Source organism: Mytilus trossulus, chromosome 5 (assembly GCF_036588685.1).
Source record: "Mytilus trossulus isolate FHL-02 chromosome 5, PNRI_Mtr1.1.1.hap1, whole genome shotgun sequence".
NCBI classification, from domain to species: Eukaryota; Metazoa; Mollusca; class Bivalvia; order Mytilida; family Mytilidae; genus Mytilus; species Mytilus trossulus.
In genome coordinates this window covers 84,227,179-84,251,783 of record NC_086377.1, presented here as the reverse complement: position 1 = coordinate 84,251,783, position 24,605 = coordinate 84,227,179, and the positions used below count along the sequence as shown (strand labels likewise).

General features: G+C 34.2%; 1 long non-coding RNA gene across 1 annotated transcript; it reads left to right on the top strand.

Moving 5' to 3' along the window:
* Positions 1-4,180: 4,180 nt before the first annotated feature.
* Positions 4,181-7,997, top strand: LOC134719225 (uncharacterized). Its single transcript, XR_010107552.1, has 3 exons — positions 4,181-4,249; positions 6,921-6,944; positions 7,914-7,997. It is a non-coding gene; the product is annotated as an uncharacterized LOC134719225 (long non-coding RNA).
* The last annotated feature ends 16,608 nt before the right edge of the window (positions 7,998-24,605 follow it).

Sequence of the window (24,605 nt, the reverse complement as noted above, 5' to 3'; positions counted from 1 at the left end):
GTCAGTTTGTTTCAGATTTATGAGTTTGACTGTCCCTTTGGTATTTTTCGTCCCTCTTTTAAGGTTCAAAGGATCCAAATTTAAACTTAGTTTGATTTTGACAAAAATTGAATATATGGGGTTCTTTGAAATGCTGAATCTAACCATGTATTTATATTTTAGATTTTTGGGCCCCGTTATCAAATTGGTCCACATTGAGGTCGAAAGGGTCCAAAATTAAACTAAGTTTGATTTCATCATAAATTGAATTCTTTGAATTCTTTGATATGCTGAATCTAACCATGTGTTTAGTTTTTGGATTTTGGACCATAATAGGTAAATTAAGAAAAAATGTTCTTACACCGCGTTCATTCTGTGTCAGAAACCTTTGCTATGTCAAACATTGAATCACAATCTAAATTCAGAGCTGTGCCAAGCTTGAATGTTGTGTCCATACTTGCCCCAACTTTTCAGGGTTCGAGCTCTGCGGTCTTGATATATCTCATTTTCACAAGATCTTCAGTTGCTCCCTTTCGCGTATCAGGGGAGTGAGGTTTGATCACTTTTGACTATTAAATAAATATATTGGATAACACTACCAACCCTCTTTGGTCGCAACACCTTCTACCGCTTGTATCACTCATCTGAGTTTAATTTCAATTAATTTTGTCGCGGAAATTAGCGAATAATGTAGCGTCAGTCAAAACGAGAAAAACAAAATGACAAATACAAACCCAAACCTTAAAAATAAGATGACAAATAGAACGAAGCTCCAAAAAGATGAGCAATTCCAGATTCTACCAAGACACCAACCCGTGCGATTTTATGAATATCATGTCAGGGAATGTGAATCTACGAAAAACAGAGACAGTACACAGCACTTCCAATAACGATCGATCAGACTGAGAGATGACACCTAATATATTTGTAGGGGTACCGATTTTATATCCCGAGCTTATTTTAAAATATAGAAAAAAACATGCCTCTTTTATAATGGTTTGGGGAGAGGCAGGACTGATAAATTACTACAAAACTATTTACAAAAAAACAAATATGACAGACATGAACCAACGACAACCACTAAACGACCAGCTCCTGACTTGGGACAGGCACATTACAAATTTGGCGAGCGGGGTTAGAAATTAGTTGAAAAGGGCTTAACTCATCAGATCGATACAAAGCAAACAAACTTTTAACACTTATATATATACATACCGGACTTGACAGCGTATTTACACATCCCTCACAACAACAAAAACACATTGTACAGATATGAGAGTATTCTCAGTTATTGACAGCTAGCTAAAAGCCTATGACAACTAATAACAAATCATATATCTAAGACATGGTGTGACATTGTTGTCCCGCGTGTGTCTTTGTCAAATGATTTCCCTTCTCCTGGACTCTCTCTTGGTTTGTCTACCATTCATTGGTTAAGGCAGGGTTGCCCACCTAATCCTTACAGTGGCGGGTTGGATTTGGCCATTTTGACAATATCCAATACACAGAATAAACTCTGTCATGTCTGTATTGTATAAACTCTGTCATGTCTGTATTGTATAAAGTCTATAACGTATGTCTTGTATAACCTCTGTCATGTCTGTATTGTATAAACTCAATCATGTCTGTATTGAATAAACTCTGTCATGTCTGTATTGAATAAACTCTTTCATGTCTGTATTGAATAAACTCTTTCATGTCTGTATTGAATAAACTCTGTCATGTCTGTATTGTATAAACTCTGTCATGTCTGTATTGTATAAACTCTGTCATGTCTGTATTGTATAAACTCTGTCATGTCTGTATTGTATAAACTCTGTCATGTCTGTATTGTATAAACTCTGTTATGTCTGTATTGTATAAACTCTGTCATGTCTGTAATGTATAAACTCTGTCATGTCTGTATTGTATAAACTCTGTCATGTCTGTATTGTATAAACTCTGTCATGTCTGTATTGTATAAACTCTGTCATGTCTGTATTGTATAAACTCTGTTATGTCTGTATTGTATAAACTCTGTCATGTCTGTATTGTATGAACTCAATAAACTCTGTATTGTATAGAGCAAATCATACGATGAACGAATTTGTTGAAAATAGTTCGATGATAATCTGTACAAAAAATTCCCTGTATAACGTACAGTCAGGGGTACTTCTTGTACAAGTACTTTTTATTTACTTGAAGAAGTAAAAAAAAATATACTTATATAAGTAAATTTGTAGAATACTTATACAAGTGCATTTTATTTACTTGTATAGCTAACAATAAAATTGACTTAGATATGTCTCTTAGACATTCAGATTCATCGTAAACAGACTTCTTAAAAGCCCAATATTTCAGAAGGTAGAAGACCTTGATCCTGCATACTTCGTACTTTGGATATAGATGCCTTATGTTATGAAGTTTCTGTCTGTCATATGTCCATTGTCCTTGACCTCATTTTCATGGTTCAGTGACTACTTGAACAAAAAATTAAGATTATTAGTATTCTTAATTTCTCTCTTATTATGAGTAATTGGATAACTATATTTGGTACGTGCATACCTTGCAGGGTCCTAGTGCCCGTCAGACAGTTTTCTATTCATGAATCAGTGAACATGCAAGGTTAAATTTGTATGGGTCAAGTCCATATGCATGTTTTTAACTTCTCTGTAACCTATGTACTTCATGGTTTTATGAGAATAAACTATCTATCACATCTTAAATACTGTAAGCAATAGGTCTACTATATTTATGCCCTTGTCAGTCTATGCGTGCGTCTGTCCCTACATATGTCCATGCGTCCCAAAGTTGGTATCCGTTCTCTAACTTAAATTTGCCTCAACCAAATGTTATGAAACCTATACACAATCATGACAATGCTTATTTCCACAAAGGACAGATCAAGTTTGAATTTTGGTGCTTCACTTTAACTGTTCTAGAGTTATGCCCCTTTACAAATGGTAAAGGTGCTGAATTTTTCGTTTCCCTTCTCTGACTTAAGTTAGCCTCAACCAAATTTTGACAGTTACCTTTACCGTTCGTCAGTTATGTCCCTTTATAACTTTATATGATATGCAAACGGGGGCAACTTCTGTGTCCCATGGAAACATTCCCAATTTATTTGTATATGGAATCATTATAAGATGTACATGTCCAACTGGCAGCTGTCACCCGACGTTGACCTCATTTTCATGGTTCAGTCAGTCAAGGATATATAAACTCTATAGAGTTGTTAGAGAAAAATAACATACATTTGTTATTGTGGACTAAAAAATCAAAGAACTGTGATAACATATGTATGTTACATGTTTCAAAGGAACAATACATCATTAGTTTTGTTAAAATGTATACAAGTTCTATTGATATTAATACTATTGTCTTTATGTACCGGTATACTCAACTATAGAAAGATATAACAGTTCATAGTTTTCCAATCATGCATAGTCAGATAGTACACCTATGTTATTACAGAAAAAGTACATGTATGTCTGTAATAACTAAAGGGTGTTATTACAGCTTCTCTTCATCACTCCAAAGCATTTGCTCAGACATATACATGTACATGCTTAATTACAATGTATTTTAATTTATTGTAAGAAATAATGATCAGAGCATGTAATGAGGATCTGCGCAAGCTTCCCAGTAATTCCCAAGTTTCTCATATATAGTAAGTTACATGTATGCCTTAAATAACTAAGCCTTGTTATAACAGCTAAGTTTATCCCTTAAAAGCCTCGTCTCATTGATTTACCATGGTTAATGAAAAATGTATTAATTTGATTCAAAAATTAGTTATCATGGCTATGCATTTAGTTTCTGCGCACAGTTTCAAGAGGTCCCTAGAGGCCACTAAAAATTAAAATAGTTATGATTTATTTTACAAATAACAAACATATTTGCCTTTACTTTGCTGAACTAGTAATCATTATTGATTAGCCTTTAGGGGCCAGATCAAGTGTGCCTCTGGGTGCGGAATTTTCTCGCTGTGTTGATGACCCATTATTGGCCTTTGGCTGTCTCTGCTCTCTGGTTGGGTTGATGTCTCTTTGACACATTCCTTGTTTCCATTCTCTATTCTGTTTAATCTGTTTACATGTTTTTAATTTTAAAACTTTTTTTCAGATTCTGATTGACTGGTGGCAGAAGGGGTATGAATATAAAGTGGCATTAAGGCCTTGCAGACAGACTTAACAATGACATGCTGAAGTTGCAATAACAGTTTGACGAAGACCCACATATAATCCCATATTGACGGTTGTAGAACTCATACCAACAGATTTCACTTTGGGTATTTAATTGTATTGTAATAAGTAAGGGACTTTACTCTAACACGTTTCTTTAAAATCACATAATCTTCAGTTTGCATGCTCAGATTGAAAAAGTATTGCTTACGAGCTTCACTGTTCAACTTTCTTTCTCGCCTTGTAAAAGTAGTTAAACAGGTTTTTTTCCATTGTTATGCATTGTACCTGTGCAATAATTTCACGACTTGAAACCGTGAAATTTCGTATGAAATGATTACTGTCAAGTATGAAAATTTTGTAATCTCTTTAAAACATATATAATGTCATTCCAAAAACATTTCTGCCTCGAAAAACACAAAAACTGGCACAGAAACACTTCTATATGTACTGGATGTGTAAACTTTTTATCAGGATCTGAACATCATAATATTCAGTATGCTAAAAATAAGTGTTATCAAAGCTCGGACGGTAAATAGCTTAACATATTTTATATAGTTTCATCACTCGATGCATAAAATTGAGAATGGAAATTCATTTGAAATTGGAAATGTGTCAAAGAGACAACAACCTGACTATAGAACAAACAACAGCAGAGTCCGTCATAGGTATTTTTATCGTTCGGCTGCTGTCCTGTGCAATATATCCGATTATATAAATCCTCTGGATCATAGTGGGTGCAATATTACCTATTAACATGATTAAGTAAGAAATACGACTATGATGTATGAGTGCCAATTGAGATATCTTTCCATTCAATACACAATCTAGTAAAGTAAGCAATCATAGGTTCGTTGCTGAAAAGTAAGCTATAAAGTGACCAAAAATTATTTGTGTAAAATAACATAAAAAAAACGGCCTTATTTCATGTATTTTATATACAAAAATTGAAATTTTTATATCCAATGCATAAAAGAAATATAGTAGGTTTAGGTGTAACGGTGCAATTTTCACAAAACATATCAAATTTCCCACGTTGTCGAACATAAACATGGATAACAACATTAATGATTTTATTAAGATTGACAAATGTTCGAGTCCGAGTCCGTTAAAAATTTAAAAAAAATCTAATACATTGTATCTTCATTTGAAAAAAAATCTTAGCAAAGACGAAAACCATATGAAACAACAGTTGTTTTCCACTACCGTCAGAGCAAAGGGAACAGTTTGAAAGTGCCAAATACTGAAATATGTCAAAAATCAATACATTTTTGTAAACACTGTCATGTATGTAAATACTTTATAATGGAAACCCGAACTTCTGAGGGATGTTTATATACAAAAATAAGGAGATGGGGTATGATTGCCAAATGGGACAACTATCCACTAAAGCACAAATAAAGTGGATATAAATAATGATAGGCAACTGTAACGCCTTCAACAATGAGAAAACCCCATACCGTATTATAAGTCGGCTATTAATGGCCACGATTGATGATAATACCCTATTGTCTCTTAAAGACAAATATATAAACACATTATGTCCTCGATTTAAATTACTTTTTAAACATAAAAGTAGGTGCAATATATATTTTTAAACTCAAAAAGTTTAGTGACCCCATCAGCGTGATTAGATACTTGACAAACTCTTAGTCTTCGTCTTTTGTATGAACACAAAATTCATGGATCACACATTTCTCTTTAACTATCTATACGAAAGTTTCTGCACTCATGAATATTAGCATCGGCTGTAATCGACGGCTAACTTTACACTTGTATGTTTGTCTGAGGTGTAATTGTGTTTTTCACTGTTGTTTTGTTGCTGTCTGGTGGACAAATACATGAATTCTGCATGTCATCATCAAACACGTGAATAGCTATATATCTGGTAAATCAAACACTTTTTCTTCGCATAGAAAGAACTCTTCATTAATCTGAGCATGGAACAAATACTTTATATCACGAACTATCAATGTGGATACAAAAAATGAAAAACTAAGCGAAATTGTTAATCCCACATTGCACGACAAAATGTGTTGTATTTAAGTAAGTAGCATGTGTTCTTGGTTGATTGTAAACACGTAGTAGTCCATAATGCATTGTTGCTCATTTAGTGGATTGGTAAAAAAAAAAACAGGTAACAATAAATTGCGTCACATGTAAATAAACAATTACACGTGCGAGAACATAAGTATGCTAATTCATGCATTTCCATATAAGGTAGTGTCCCTGACCTGAGTAATGATAACATCAAAATTTCTTTTTGGCTTTTTTTTAAAGTCATGTGTGTTATGAAGGTAAAATGTAGATGTCACAGTTGTTATGTGGTAATTCATTTTTGCTGTGTGTGTTAATGTTTATTTTTTTACATGATCCTGTTTGTGTTTCAGATTTGCAAATATCATCATGATCATTTTCATTATTAATTAAAAATGTACTTTCAATAAATTTTAGGGAGGAAGCTTGATGGTTTTTGGCATTCCCTCTTAATTAGAAAATAATCTATTATAAATATTCAATCAGAATCCAAATTCAGAGCTGTTTTAAGCTTAAATGTTGTGTCCATACTTGTTCAACTGTTCAGGGTTGACCTACATTGTATGCAGGAAAATCCAGTTTGCTGTCACTTGACAGCCTCTTGTTCTTACTGTTGAAGGCCGTACCGTTGGCTATAATTGCTTACATCCACTTCATTTGAACTTAAGTTGATAGCTGTCTCATTGGTAATCATATCTCCTTATTTTTATAAATATACAATGATTTCATTTTCTTTTACAGGATATAATGGCAAGTTGGGATGAGGTAAGTTTTTCTTCTTAAAAGTCAGTGTCATGTGACCTATGTCATGTGTCCCATGTTGTCTATAAACTGTACAGAAAGATACAGGTGTGTAGTAATGTATTCTCAGAGTCAGTCAGTGTCATGTGACCTACAAAATGTATGTCATGTGATCTATGTTGTCTACAAACTGTACATAAAGATACAGGCGTGCAGTATTCTCAGAGTCAGTCAGTGTCATGTGACCTATGTCATGTGACTTATGTTGTCTATAAAATGTACATAAAGATACAGGTGTGTACTATTCTCAGAGTCAGTCAGTGTCATGTGACCTATGTCATGTGACCTATGTTATAAAGATACAAGCGTGCAGTATTCTCAGTGGGAGAACAGGAGAAATCAAAATGACTACAGTGAACAGAATTTCAATATACAAAATTCCAGGAGACAAAAAAAAAAGAAACCTAAGATATTGTAGGACATTCATAACTCTTTAAGTTGAAGAGAATCTGACAACGCCATAGAAAAAATGAAAAACAATCAAAATTCAACGGTCTACATTAGTCAGTTCAGGGCCATTTATAGCTGACTATGCCATATGGGCTTTGATCATTGTTGAAGGCTGTACAGTGACCTATAGTTGTTATTTTCTGTGTCATTTTGTCTATTTTGTTGAATTGTCTCATTGGCAATCATACCAGTTTTACCACGTCTTCTTTTTATATTCAAAACATTACATAAAAAACTAAAGACCGAGCAACACAAACCTCAACAAAAACTTAGGCTGATCTCAAAACTGCTGCATTATACAATTGTCTAAAGACTTTTCTAAAAAAAACTCTGAAATTATACACAACATTTCACACCTTCTTGGTGATCACTGTATTTGGTATAAACTTTTGAAACTGTAAAAATGTAGCTTGTTAAATTCAATTATTACATTTATGATACATTTGTATGTTCTAGAGGAAAATAGATTTGTTTTGCTTACAGAAACTTCTTACAGCTGCAGAGAATGGGAATATAAAAGAGATAGAATTATGTGTAAAGAACAGAGCTAACTTGGAATGTAGAAATTCTGTAAGTAAAGTAAAATGTTTAACACATTCACAGATATTTATTATATATAGTACACATAATGTGGATCAGTTAAACACTGCCCTTGTTAGTGTTCAATGATTCAGTGTACATTCTAGTTATTGCAATACTCTTGTCTTCAAAATATTAAGAAACATAGTATTATGATACACTGTATATTGTGATTAACTTTATTACACTGATGAATATCACTCCAGTTTGTATGTCAAAGAGTTGCTGTCTGATACTTCGTAACTGTAAACAATTGAAATATTGATTTACTTTATTACACGTAACATAGTATTCTACACAAAAAACATTACTTTGGTCCCAAAATAATCTTGCATGACCATGACTTGAGACATGACACCTGATCATACAACATTCATTAACCACTCCTGTACTGAATATGACAATGGACACATGATCATACAACATTCATTAACCACTCCTGTACTAAACATGACATGTGACACATGATTATACAACATTCATTTACCAATCCTGTACTGAACATGACATGTGACACCTGACTATACAACATTCATTTACCACTCTTGTACTAAACATGACATGTGACACTGATTATACAACATTCATTTACCACTCCTATACTGAACATGACATGTAACACCTGATTATACAACATTCATTTACCAATCTTGTACTGAACATGACATGTGACACCTGATCATACAATATTCATTAACCACTCCTGTACTGAACATGACAGGTGACACCTGATTATACAACATTCATTAACCACTCCTGTACTGAACATGATATGTTACATCTGATTATACAACATTCATTTACCACTCCTGTACTGAACATGACATGTGACACCTTATCATACAACATTCATTTACCCCTCTTGTACTGAACATGACATGTAACACCTGATCATACAGCATTCATTTACCACTCCTGTACTGAACATGACATATATGCATGAAACACCTGATCATACAACCTGCATTCTCCACTACAGTACTGAACATGACATGTGACACATTATCATACAACATTCATTTACCCCTCTTGTACTGAACATGACATGTAACACCGGATCATACAACATTCATTTACCACTCTTGTACTGAACATGACATGTGACACCTGATTATACAACATTCATTAACCACTCCTGTACTGAACATGATATGTAACACCTGATTATACAACATGCATTTACCACTCCAGAACTGAACATGACATGTGACACCTGATCATACAACATGCATTTACCACTCCAGTACTGAACATGACATGTGACATCTGATCATACAACATTCATTTACCACACTTGTAATGAACATGACATGTGACACCACATCATACAACATGCATTTACCACTCCTGTACTGAACATGACATGTGACACCTGTTCATACAACATTCATTTACCACTCCAGAACTGAACATGACATGTGACACCTGATCATACAACATTCATTTACCACTCAAGAACTGAACATGACATGTGACACCTGATCATACAACATGCATTTACCACTATTGTACTGAACATGATATGTAACACCTGATTATACAACATTCATTTACCACTCCTGTACTGAACATGACATGTGACACCTGATCATACAACATTCATTTACCACTCCAGAACTGAACATGACATGTGACACCTGATCATACAACATGCATTTACCACTATTGTACTGAATATGATATGTAACACCTGATTATACAACATTCATTTACCACTCCTGTACTGAACATGACATGTGACACCTGATCATACAACATGCATTTACCACTCCTGTACTGAACATGACATGTGACACCTGATTATACAACATTCATTAACCACTCCTGTACTGAACATGACATGTGACACCTGATCATACAACATTCATTTACCACTTCTCTACTGAACATGACATGTGACACCTGATCATACATCATGCATTTACCACTCCAGTACTAAACTTGATATGTAACACCTGATTATACAACAATCATTTACCACTCCTGTACTGAACATGACATGTGACACCTGATCATACAACATGCATCTACCACTCATGTACTGAACATGACATGTGACACCTGATCATACAACATGCATTTACCACTCCTGTACTGAACATGACATGTGACACCTGATCATACAGCATTCATTTATCACTCCTGTACTTAACATGACATATGACACCTTATCATACAACATTCATTTACCCCTCTTGTACTGAACATGACATGTAACACCTGATCATACAACTTTTATTTACCACTCTTGTACTGAACATGACATGTGACACCACATCATACAACATGCATTTACCACTCCTGTACTGAACATGACATGTGACACCTGATCATACAACATTCATTTACCACTCCAGAACTGAACATGACATGTGACACCTGATCATACAACATTCATTAACCACTCCTGTACTGAATATGACAATGGACACCTGATCATACAACATTCATTAACCACTCCTGTACTAAACATGACATGTGACACATGATTATACAACATTCATTTACCACTCCTGTACTGAACATGACATGTGACACCTGACCATACAACATTCATTTACCACTCTTGTACTAAACATGACATGTGACACTGATTATACAACATTCATTTACCACTCCTATACTGAACATGACATGTAACACCTGATTATACAACACTCATTTACCAATCTTGTACTGAACATGACATGTGACACCTGATCATACAACATTCATTAACCACTCCTGTACTGAACATGACATGTGACACTTGATTATACAACATTCATTAACCACTCCTGTACTGAACATGATATGTTACATCTGATTATACAACATTCATTTACCACTCCTGTACTGAACATGACATGTGACACCTTATCATACAACATTCATTTACCCCTCTTGTACTGAACATGACATGTAACACCTGATCATACAGCATTCATTTACCACTCCTGTACTGAACATGACATATATGCATGAAACACCTGATCATACAACCTGCATTCTCCACTACAGTACTGAACATGACATGTGACACATTATCATACAACATTCATTTACCCCTCTTGTACTGAACATGACATGTAACACCGGATCATACAACATTCATTTACCACTCTTGTACTGAACATGACATGTAACACCTGATCATACAGCATTCATTTACCACTCCTGTACTGAACATGACATATATGCATGAAACACCTGATCATACAACCTGCATTCTCCACTACAGTACTGAACATGACATGTGACACATTATCATACAACATGCATTTACCACTCCTGTACTGAACATGACATGTGACACCTGATCATACAACATTCATTTACCACTCCAGAACTGAACATGACATGTGACACCTGATCATACAACATTCATTTACCACTCAAGAACTGAACATGACATGTGACACCTGATCATACAACATGCATTTACCACTATTGTACTGAACATGATATGTAACACCTGATTATACAACATTCATTTACCACTCCTGTACTGAATATGACATGTGACACCTGATCATACAACATTCATTTACCACTCCAGAACTGAACATGACATGTGACACCTGATCATACAACATGCATTTACCACTATTGTACTGAATATGATATGTAACACCTGATTATACAACATTCATTTACCACTCCTGTACTGAACATGACATGTGACACCTGATCATACATCATGCATTTACCACTCCAGTACTAAACTTGATATGTAACACCTGATTATACAACAATCATTTACCACTCCTGTACTGAACATGACATGTGACACCTGATCATACAACATGCATCTACCACTCCTGTACTGAACATGACATGTGACACCTGATCATACAACATGCATTTACCACTCCTGTACTGAACATGACATGTGACACCTGATCATACAGCATTCATTTATCACTCCTGTACTTAACATGACATATGACACCTTATCATACAACATTCATTTACCCCTCTTGTACTGAACATGACATGTAACACCTGATCATACAACTTTTATTTACCACTCTTGTACTGAACATGACATATGACACCTGATTATACAACATTTATTAACCACTCCTGTACTGAACATGATATATAACACCTGATTATACAACATGCATTTACCACTCCAGAACTGAACATGACATGTGACACCTGATCATACAACATGCATTTACCACTCCAGTACTGAACATGACATGTGACATCTGATCATACAACATTCATTTACCACTCTTGTACTGAACATGACATGTGACACCACATCATACAACATGCATTTACCACTCCTGTACTGTACATGACATGTGACACCTGATCATACAACATTCATTTACCACTCCAGAACTGAACATGACATGTGACACCTGATCATACAACATGCATTTACCACTATTGTACTGAACATGATATGTAACACCTGATTATACAACATTCATTTATCACTCCTGTACTGAACATGACATGTGACACCTGATTATACAACATTCATTAACCACTCCTGTACTGACAATGATATTTAACACCTGATTATACAACATGCATTTACCACTCCAGAACTGAACATGACATGTGACACCTGATCATACAACATTCATTTACCACTCTTGTACTGAACATGACATGTGACACCACATCATACAACATGCATTTACCACTCCTGTACTGAACATGACATGTGACACCTGATCATACAACATTCATTTACCACTCCAGAACTGAACATGACATGTGACACCTGATCATACAACATGCATTTACCACTATTGTACTGAACATGAGATGTAACACCTGATTATACAACATTCATTTACTACTCCTGTACTGAACATGACATGTGACACCTGATCATACAACATGCATTTACCACTCCTGTACTGAACATGACATGTGACACCTGATCATACAACATGCATTTACCACTCCTGTACTGAACATGACATGTGACACCTGATCATACAATATGCATTTACCACTCCAGTACTAAACATGATATGTAACACCTGATTATACAACATTCATTAACCACTCCTGTACTGAATATGACATGTGACACCTGATCATACAACATTCATTTACCACTCCTCTACTGAACATGACATGTGACACCTGATCATACACCATGCATTTACCTCTCCTGTACTTAACATGACATGTGACACCTGATCATACAACTTGCATTTACCACTCCAGTACTGAACATGGCTTGTGCCATCTGATTATACAACTTTCATTTACCACCCTTGTACTAAACATGACATGTGACACCTGATCATACAACATCAATTTACCACTCCTGTACTGAACATGACATGTGACACCTACATAATGTCACTCTTAAACTCAACACCAACATGTGACATAGCAATGACACTCTTATACTCAACACCAACATGTGACATAGCAATGACATTATTACACTCATCACAAACAAGTGACAGATCACACTTATAGGCAATGCAAACTTGCAAAAAATAAACATGGCTTATTGCAGTTCTTTACTTATACTCACCACAAACATACACCATTGCTATATTACCCTTATACTCACCACACACATACACCATTACTATATTACCCTTATACTCACCACAAACATACACCATTGCTATATTACCCTTATACTCACCACAAACATACACCATTGCTATATTACCCTTATACTCACCACAAACGTATGCCATTGCTATATTACCCTTATACTCACCACAAACATACACCATTGCTATATTACCCTTATACTCACCACAAACATACACCATTGCTATATTACCCTTATACTCACCACAAACATACACCATTGCTATATTACCCTTATACTCACCACAAACATACACCATTGCTATATTACCCTTATACTCACCACAAACATATGCCATTGCTATATAACCCTTATACACACCACAAACATACATCATTGCTATATTACCCTTATACTCACCACAAACATACATCATTGCTATATAACCCTTATACTTACCACAAACATACACCATTGCTATATTACCCTTATACTCACCACAAACATACACCATTGCTATATTACCCTTATACTCACCACAAACATACACCATTGCTATATTACCCTTATACACAACAACTCATATGATATGAAGCAGCTGGTAGACACCCAACATTTTACACGGTAATACCACTAAATATTTTCTAAGCTTTGATCATTATTTTAAATCAACACAAAATAATGTTAATCACACAAGTTTAATGGACAACACATATTTGTTAGAATTATATAAAGTGGGGTCTCATTTTATTCGTAACACAGAACTGAATCAGATAGTTATACCCTTATACACATAACATTTTCTAAGCTTTGATCATTATTTTGAATCAACACAAAATACTGTTAATCAGACAAGTTTAATGGACAGCACATATTTGTTAGTAACATTTTTTTCGTAACACAGAACTGAATCAGATAGCTAAGGTTTTATTTTGTTTCCTGATGAAAAATTATTTTGTGAATATCTGATTTTAATGAGAAGTTGATGAGAACAAGTTGTGTTAACATCTTTAGTTAGATAATACTAATTCTACAGATCTAATGTAAAATCTCTTTTAAGAATAACAAATATTTGACAGAATTATATAAAGTGGGGTCTTATTTTTCTTGTCTCTTCGAACTGAATCAGAAAATATAACTTGTTTTGATGTTTCTTGAAAAAAATATTTTTTTTAAAAACTGTTGATCATTCTATGTAATCATTGTTAATCAGACAGGTTTTATGGACAACAAATATTTATTAGAATTATATAAAGTGGGGTCTCATTTTAATTGTCTTGTCCAGCTGAGTCCATTGATATAAATATTGTTTATGTTTCTAGAAAAAAGTTTTTTTTTAACCTGACAGTTCTGATGGAAGTTCTGACATCTCACAATAAAACATGTTGTTTATTTGTTGTTTATGTAGAATATAAATAAAAGTGTGACTGGTCATTTTATTCAGTTTTATATGTTGATATTACAGTATGGAATGACACCATTAATGTTGGCGGCTTGGAGAGGACACCTGGAGGTAGTGATGTACCTGGTCACTCACGGCAGTCAGTTAGACAACACAGACACCACGGTAATGATAGATATAATCACCTTACTCTGACCAAACATCACTTTATACAGAATCTACACAAAATCATGTTGTTAATCAGACAGGTTTAATGGACAACAAATATTTGTTAGAATTATATAAAGTGTGGTCTCATTTTATTCGTAACACAGAACTGAATCAGATAGTTGAGGTTTTATTTTGTTTCCTGACGAAAAATTATTTTGTAAACATCTGATTTTAATAAGAAGTTGATGAGAACAAGTTGTGTTAACATCTTCAGTTAGATAATGTTAATTCTACAGATCTAATGTAAAACATCTTTTAAAAATAACAAATACTTGACAGAATTATATAAAGTGGGGTCTCATTTTTCTTGTCTCTTCGTACTGAATCAGAATATATAACTCGTTTTAATGTTTCTTGAAAAAAAGTTTTTTTTTCTCACTTTTGTCATTTTACGTAATCATTGTTTATCAGACAGATTTAATGGACAACAAATATTTGATAGAATTATTTAAAGTTGGGTCTCATTTTAATTGTTTTGTCCAGCTGAGTCCATTGATATAAATATTGTTTATGTTTCTAGAAAAAAGTTATTTTTTTAACCCAACAGTTCTGATGGAAGTTCTGACATCTCACAATAAAACATGTTGTTTATTTGTTGTTTTATGTAGAATATAAATAAAAGTGTGACTGGTCATTTTATTCACTTTTGACCACTGATTCATGTGATATATATTTTGTTTATATTTATTACACAACATTGTCCAGTTTATTACACAAGTTTTGATGTCTGTTATATGTTGATATTACAGTATGGAATGACACCATTAATGTTGGCGGCTTGGGGAGGACACCTGGAGGTAGTGATGTACCTGGTCACTCACGGCAGTCAGTTAGACAACACAGACACCACGGTAATGATAGATATAATCACCTTACTCTGACCAAACATCATTTTATACAGAATCTACACAAAATCATGTTGTTAATCAGACAGGTTTAATGGACAACAAATATTTGTTAGAATTATATAAAGTGTGGTCTCATTTTATTCGTAACACAGAACTGAATCAGATAGTTGAGGTTTTATTTTGTTTCCTGACGAAAAATTATTTTGTAAACATCTGATTTTAATGAGAAGTTGATGAGAACAAGTTGTGTTAACATCTTTAGTCAGATAATGTTAATTCTACAGATCTAATGTAAAACATCTTTTAAAAATAACAAATACTTGACAGAATTATATAAAGTGGGGTCTCATTTTTCTTGTCTCTTCGTACTGAATCAGAATATATAACTCGTTTTAATGTTTCTTGAAAAAAAGTTTTTTTTTCTCACTTTTGTCATTTTACGTAATCATTGTTTATCAGACAGATTTAATGGACAACAAATATTTGATAGAATTATATAAAGTTGGGTCTCATTTTAATTGTTTTGTCCAGCTGAGTCCATTGATATAAATATTGTTTATGTTTCTAGAAAAAAGTTATTTTTTTAACCTAACAGTTCTGATGGAAGTTCTGACATCTCACAATAAAACATGTTGTTTATTTGTTGTTTTATGTAGAATATAAATAAAAGTGTGACTGGTCATTTTATTCACTTTTGACCACTGATTCATGTGATATATATTTTGTTTATATTTATTACACAACATTGTCCAGTTTATGACACAAGTTTTGATGTCTGTTATATGTTGATATTACAGACTGGAAGGACACCATTAATGTGGGCGACACAGGGAGGACACCTGGAGGTGGTGACTTACCTGGTCACTCACGGCAGTCAGTTAGACGCTACATCCAAGGTAATGATAGATATAATGACCTTACTCTGATCAAACATCACTTTATACAGAATCTACACAAAATCATTTTGTTAATCAGACATGTTTAATGGACAACAAATATTTGTTAGAATTTTATAAAGTGGGGTCTCATTTTATTCGTAACACAGAACTGAATCAGATAGTTAAGGTTTTATTCTGTTTCCTGACGAAAAATTATTCTGTTAACATCTGATTTTAATGAGAAGTTGATGAGAACAAGTTGTGTTAACATCATTAGTTGGATAATGTTAATTCTACAGATCTCATGTAAAACATCTTTTAAAAATAACAAATACTTGACAGAATTATATAAAGTGGGGTCTTATTTTTCTTGTCTCTTCGTACTGAACATGCTGAATCAGAAAATATTACTCGTTTTAATGTTTCTTGAAAAAAAAATTTTTTTTAACTTTGATCATTCTACTGAATCAACATAAAATCATGTTGTTGATCATACATGTTAAATGGTCAACAAATACTTGTTTGACTTATATAAAGTGAGGGTTGCTATTATTTGACTTGTTACACTTATATAATTAAGAGTTTATTATTTTTTTACCTGTTTTGTTTCACTGAATTAGAAAATATGCATTGAATTTATATATCTTAATCTACCATTTAATAGTTTATACACTAATATAATTGGATATTTTCTTACCCGATGTTATATTTCTTACATTTGGTAAATTGTTTGACTCCTCTCATGATTTTGTTATCACACACTATTAACATGTTTATATTTTTATATTGTTATAGCATGGAGAAACAGCTTTACATCATGCTGCTGAGTATGGACAGATTGATGTAACAAAATGTTTAATAGATCAAGGATGCAGTCCTTGGGTGAAATCAAAACAGGTAACATTCAGTTTTATTCTTATTAGATAGATAGATATTTTATTCTCCAAAAACTAAATACAAGCCAACAGAGAAAGTACAATTACAATATAAATACAAATACAAATAGTTGAGGGTAAACAGATGCAGATAAAATATAATAAAGTACAACTTTATGATGAAATACCTGTATAATAAACAGGTTAAACTAAATATGAAGAAATCAGTCTGTGCTTAACGTTTACATGGAGGGACTAACCTTTCTATTAATACACTTAATGAATGAACACAGTTTTCTTAAGGAGGCTCACGGGTATAAGATTTTCAGAAAAAAATTAAACAATAATTTTTCATTACAAATTTCATTTATTACCTTAAGTAGTAATTACTTTATCATTATGGTACAAGAATCATTCCAAAAAATCAATTCTTGTTGGCCTCAGGTGACTTTTAAAATGTAGATATCATTGAAAAAGCTCCAAATTATTTCCCTTTGGTGCAAAAATGCCATTTTTAACCGGATTTTTGTGACAAAAATTTCGGTTACTGATTTGGGGATGTACGGCGGGCGGCCAGTCGGGCGTGCGGGCGGCAATCAAATGTTGTCCATGCATTAACTCATGAACCGTTCAACCAAAGCTTTTAAAATTTTAATATGTTGTTACTGACAACTAAATGAAGGTCAAGTTCAATAACAGCAATTTTTACTTTTACCGTTCAGGAGTTATGGTTCTTGAAAGATTGAAAAATGGAGTTTCCAGTCGTGTCCATGCATTTACGCATGAACTGTTCTACCAAAGCTTCCCAAATTTTAATATGTTGTTACTGATGACAAAATGGAGGTCAAATTCAATAATGACCATTTTGACTTTTACCGTTCAGGAGTAATGGTTCTTGAAAGATTAAAAAATGGAGGTTCCAGTCGTGTCCGTGCATTTACGCATGAACTGTTCTACCAAAGCTTCCCAAATTTTAATATGTTGTTACTGATGACAAAATGGAGGTCAAGTTCAATAATGACGATTTTGACTTTTACCGTTCAGGAGTTATGGAAGATTGAAAAATGGAGTTTCCAGTCATGTCTGTGCATTTACGCATGAACTGTTCTTCCAAAGCTTCCCAAATTTTAATATGTTGTTACTGATGACAAAATGGAAGTCAAGTTCAATTATGACGATTTTGACTTTTACCGTTCAGGAGTAATGGTTCTTGAAAGATTGAAAAATGGTGTTTCCAGTCGTGTCCGTGCATTTTCTCATGAACCATTCAATTCAACCAAAGCTTTCGAAATTGTTATATGTTGTTACTGATGACAAAATAGAGGTCAAGTTCAATTATGACGATTTTGACTTTTACCGTTCAGGAGTAATGGTTCTTGAAAGATTGAAAAATGGTGTTTCCAGTCGTGTCCGTGCATTTTCTCATGAACCATTCAACCAAAGCTTTTGAAATTTTTATATGTTGTTACTGATGACAAAATATAGGTCAAGTTCAATAATGACGATTTTGACTTTTACCGTTCAGGAGTAATGGTTCTTGTGATATTGCCAGGACACAAATAAATGTTAATAAATCCGGTTTGCTGTTGTTGTGACAGCCTCTTGTTTGGCATTAAAATAGAAATATCTTAAATTTAATCATTGGCGACCTATATTTTTTATTGTTGTTTTCGAAAAAGCTGTACATAAACTAAATAACTGTAAAATTTAAGCGATTTCTGTAATTTAGTTCTTTTTTTATTTCGATATTACAACTATTTCCACTATTAGGTCAACAGAAAAAAGGACATTAACAAAAATGTATACTTCTTTCGAAGGCAGATTGTGAGCGTAAATGAACGGTGACCCCATTTTTTTAAAATTAAAAAAATGATTTAGACCCGCGAGCCCCCTTAAAACTGATTATTTTTGTCGAGCCTGCGACTTTAATCTCAGAAAGTTCGGCATAGGGATAGTGATCAAGCAGTGGCGGAGGCGTTAGCTAACTTCTTAAAAGCTTTATATTTTAGAAAGAGGAAGACCTTGATGCTTCATACTTTGTATATGGATGCCTCATGTTACGAAGTTTCAGCCAGTCACATGTCCAATGTCCTTGACCTCATTTTCATGATTCAGTGACTACTTGAAAAAAAGTAATTTTGTAATTTAAATTCTCTTTTATAAGTAATAGTATAACTACATTTGTTATACTCGTACCTTGCAAGGTCCTCATGCCCGTCAGACAGTTTTCACTTGACCTCGACCTCATTTCATGGATCAGTGAACATTCAACAAGGTTAAGTTTTGGTGGACAAGTCCATATCTCAGATACTATTGGAAGGACTGTAAGGTGTACATGTCCAACTGGCAGGTGTCATCTGACCTTGACCTCATTTTCATGGTTCAGTGGTTATAGTTAAGTATTTGTGTTTTGGTCTGTTTTTCTTATACTGTATGCAATAGGTCTACTATATTTGGTGTATGGAATGATTGTAAAGTGTACATGTCTAGCTGGCAGGTGTCAATTGACATTTTCATGGTTGAATGGTCAAATATAAAAAAGAAGATGTGGTATGATTGCCAATGAAACAACTGTCCACAACAGACCAAAATGACACAGACATTAACCGTACGGCCTTCAACAATGAGCAAAGCCCATACTGCATAGTCAGCTATAAAAGGCCCCGATAAGACAATGTAAAACAATTCAAACAAGAAAACTAACTGCCTTATTCATATAAAAAAATGAACGAAAAGTTAAGTTTTTGAGTTTTGGTCTTTTTTCTAATACTACACAATGTATATACAATAGGTCAACTATATTTATACCCCATGCAACGAAGTTGCGGAGGGAATATTGTTTTTGACCCGTCCGTCCGTCCGTCCGTCGGTCAGTCCGTCCGTCCGTCAGTCCTGTTTCTTGTCATCGCAACTCCTCTCAAACCACACAACAGAATTTCACGAAACCTTTTCAGATTATAAGGACATACTATGTAGTTGTGCATATCGACAGGAAATTGCGATTCAATTTTTTTTCTAGGAGTTACACCCCTTTGAAATTATTTAATGTAATGTACTACTGCAACAGTTTGTCATCGCAACTCCTCTCAAACCACAAAACAGAATTTCGCGAAACCTTTTCAGATAATAAGGACATACAATGTAGTTGTGCATATCGACGGGAAATTGTGATTCAATTTTTTTTCTAGGAGTTACGCCCCTTTGAACTTATTTATTTTAATGTACTACTGCAACAGTTTGTCATCGCAACTCCTCTCAAACCACACAACAGAATTTTACGAAACCTTTTCAGATAATAAGGACATACTATGTAGTTGTGCATATCGACTGGAAATTGCGATTCAATATTTTTTCTAGGAGTTACGTCCCTTTGAACTTATTTACTTTAATGTACTACTGCAACAGTTTGTCATCGCAACTCCTCTCAAACCACACAACAGAATTTCACGAAACCTTTTCAGATAATAAGGACATACTATGTAGTTGTGCATATTGACGGGAAATTGCGATTCAATTTTTTTTTCTAGGAGTTACACCCCTTTGAACTTATTTACTTTAATGTACTACTGCAACAGTTTGTCATCACAACTCCTCTCAAACCACACAACAGAATTTCACGAAACCTTTTCAGATAATAAGGACATACTATGTAGTTGTGCATATCGACGGGAAATTGTGATTCAATTTTTTTCTAGGAGTTACGCCCCTTTGAACTTATTTACTTTAATGTACTACTGCAACAGTTTGTCATCGCAACTCCTCTCAAACCACACAACAGAATTTCACAAAACCTTTTCAGATAATAAGGACATACTATGTAGTTGTGCATATCGACTAGAAATTGCTATTCAATTTTTTTTCTAGGAATTACGCCCCTTTGAACTTATTTACTTTAATGTACTACTGCAACAGTTTGTCATTGCAACTCCTCTCAAACCACACAACAGAATTTCACGAAACCTTTTCAGATAATAAGGACATATTGACAGGAAATTACAGTTCAATTTTTTTTCTAGAAGTTATGCCCCTTTGAACTTATTTGCTTCAATGTACTTCTGCAACAGTTTGTCATCACAACTCCTCTGAAAACACACAACAGAATTTCATGAAATTTTGTAGATAATAAGGACATACTATGTATATTGAAATTATTATTCTATATTTTTTCTTATGCAATTTTTTTTCTTATACTTATTTAATTTCTCCAATGACAATGTGGGGACATGGGGTATGTGAGCATGCTCACTAAGGTTCTTTAATATGTGTATGGAAATGTTTTATGATCAATATGTCAGTCGCGTAGGTTTTATTTGACCTTGACCTTATTTTCAGGGTTCATTGCTCAGTGTTAAGTTTTTGGGTTATGGTCTGTTTTTCTTAAACTATAAGCAATATGTCAACTATATTTGCTGTATGGAAGAACACACCCTACACCAATCCTAAACTACTGACACAACTACCATCTCATCATACTCCAACAACACACCCTACATCAATCCTAAACTACTGACACAACTACCCCAGGAGTAGATTACCTTAGCCGTATTTGGCACAACTTTTTGGAATTTTGGGTCCTCAATGCTCTTCAACTTTGTATTTGTTTGGCTTTTTAACTATTTTGATCTGAGCGTCACTGATGAGTCTTATGTAGACAAAACGCGCGTCTGGCGTATAAAATTATAATCCTGGTACTTTTGATAACTATTTACACCACTGGGTCGATGCCACTGCTGGTGGAGGTTTCGTCCCCGAGGGTATCACCAGCCCAGTAGTCAGCACTTTCGGTTTTGACATGAATATCAATTATATGGTCATTTTTATAAATTTTCTGTTTACAAAACTTTAAATTATTCGAAAAACTAAGGATTTTCTTACCCCAGGAGTAGATTACCTTAGCCGTATTTGGCACAACTTTTTGGAATTTTGGGTCCTCAATGCTCTTCAACTTTGTATTTGTTTGGCTTTTTAACTATTTTGATCTGAGCGTCACTGATGAGTCTTATGTAGACGAAACGCGCGTCTGGCGTATAAAATTATAATCCTGGTACTTTTGATAACTATTTACACCACTGGGTCGATGCCACTGCTGGTGGACGTTTCGTCCCCAAGGGTATCACCAGCCCAGTAGTCAGCACTTCGGTTTTGACATGAATATCAATTATATGGTCATTTTTATAAATTTTCTGTTTACAAAACTTTAAATTATTCGAAAAACTAAGGATTTTCTTACCCCAGGAGTAGATTACCTTAGCCGTATTTGGCACAACTTTTTGGAATTTTGGGTCCTCAATGCTCTTCAACTTTGTATTTGTTTGACTTTTTAACTATTTTGATCTGAGCGTCACTGATGAGTCTTATGTAGACGAAACGTGCGTCTGGCGTATAAAATTATAATCCTGGTACTTTTGATAACTATTTACACCACTGGGTCGATGCCACTGCTGGTGGACGTTTCGTCCCCAAGGGTATCACCAGCCCAGTAGTCAGCACTTCGGTTTTGACATGAATATCAATTATATGGTCATTTTTATAAATTTTCTGTTTACAAAACTTTAAATTATTCGAAAAACTAAGGATTTTCTTACCCCAGGAGTAGATTACCTTAGCCGTATTTGGCACAACTTTTTGGAATTTTGGGTCCTCAATGCTCTTCAACTTTGTATTTGTTTGGCTTTTTAACTATTTCGATCTGAGCGTCACTGATGAGTCTTATGTAGACGAAACGCGCGTCTGGCGTATAAAATTATAATCCTGGTACTTTTGATAACTATTTACACCACTGGGTCGATGCCACTGCTGGTGGACGTTTCGTCCCCAAGGTATCACCAGCCCAGTAGTCAGCACTTCGGTTTTGACATGAATATCAATTATATGGTCCTTTTTATAAATTTTCTGTTTACAAAACTTTAAATTATTCGAAAAACTAAGGATTTTCTTACCCCAGGAGTAGATTACCTTAGCCGTATTTGGCACATTTTTTTGGAATTTTGGGTCCTCAATGCTCTTCAACTTTGTATTTGTTTGGCTTTTTAACTATTTTGATCTGAGCGTCACTGATGAGTCTTATGTAGACGAAACGTGCGTCTGGCGTATAAAATTATAATCCTGGTACTTTTGATAACTATTTACACCACTGGGTCGATGCCACTGCTGGTGGACGTTTCGTCCCCGAGGGTATCACCAGCCCAGTAGTCAGCACTTCGGTTTTGACATGAATATCAATTATATGGTCCTTTTTATAAATTTTCTGTTTACAAAACTTTAAATTATTCGAAAAACTAAGGATTTTCTTACCCCAGGAGTAGATTACCTTAGCCGTATTTGGCACATTTTTTTGGAATTTTGGGTCCTCAATGCTCTTCAACTTTGTATTTGTTTGGCTTTTTAACTATTTTGATCTGAGCGTCACTGATGAGTCTTATGTAGACGAAACGTGCGTCTGGCGTATAAAATTATAATCCTGGTACTTTTGATAACTATTTACACCACTGGGTCGATGCCACTGCTGGTGGACGTTTCGTCCCCGAGGGTATCACCAGCCCAGTAGTCAGCACTTCGGTTTTGACATGAATATCAATTATATGGTCCTTTTTATAAATTTTCTGTTTACAAAACTTTAAATTATTCGAAAAACTAAGGATTTTCTTACCCCAGGAGTAGATTACCTTAGCCGTATTTGGCACAACTTTTTGGAATTTTGGGTCCTCAATGCTCTTCAACTTTGTATTTGTTTGGCTTTTTAACTATTTTGATCTGAGCGTCACTGATGAGTCTTATGTAGACGAAACGCGCCTCTGGCGTATAAAATTATAATCCTGGTACTTTTGATAACTACTAACACCAATAAAATACTACTGACACAGCTACCATCTCA